An 871-nucleotide genomic window follows, 5' to 3' on the forward strand; every position below is an offset into this window, starting at 1 on the left:
TCCTTCCGCTAAAAAATAGTTCCTGATAGCAACAGTAAACGGCAAGAGAATGTTCCAAACATGCCTCATCTAATGGAGCTTAAATAAAAACAGACAATAGGAGCTCTTATCATCCGCTGTGTCATTTATTTTTTTAACACCATATATGATATTTTCTCAGACACATACATCTGCTTATCTCTCAGCATGAGAAAACATAAATCGTTTTTTTTTGTTTGTTTTAAAAAAAAAAAACAAAGTGCTTATTCTTTAACAAAATATCAGTCTTCATCTTTATGGCAGAAGATACAATACTGTACAATACAATCTTGAAGATACAGTACAATCTTCATATTTACAGTAACAGATTGTCACCTTAAAAATGGTGCTTGTGAGCCTTAGCTACAGCAAATGATATTCAATTCAATTCAATTCAAGTTTATTTGTACAGCGCTTTTCACGATACAAATCGAAGAAAAGTCATCAGGGCAGTTATTTGAGATTTGACTTACTGGTCATATGGTGCGTAGCGTCCTGGGTGCACCGGGCCTGTGCAGAGAAGCACACCGAGTAGAGGTGGTGGGAGAGTTAGCAGCGGGCTGTATACTTACCTAAAGACCCTCGTATGTTTCGTTCAATTGAAATTAGTGCCAGCTGCTGACAGCCTCTCTTGGTTCATTGTTGACCTGAGGTATGTTTGTATCAGCTTTACTAGTTTTATTAGTTGACAACTAATTATATTAACTCAACTAATTAAATGTAGAAGAGCTAAATAAATAAAGTCAACATAAGTAAATGTAATGATATTTATTTATACTGATTTGTGGGCTCCACACTGGCAGCAAGACACAGTACCCAGGGATGCAAACTAATCATGGGTGACAAAGATGTC

The sequence above is a fragment of the Sinocyclocheilus rhinocerous genome, unplaced genomic scaffold (assembly GCF_001515625.1).
Source record: "Sinocyclocheilus rhinocerous isolate Xijiao unplaced genomic scaffold, SAMN03320098_v1.1 scaffold581, whole genome shotgun sequence".
NCBI classification, from domain to species: Eukaryota; Metazoa; Chordata; class Actinopteri; order Cypriniformes; family Cyprinidae; genus Sinocyclocheilus; species Sinocyclocheilus rhinocerous.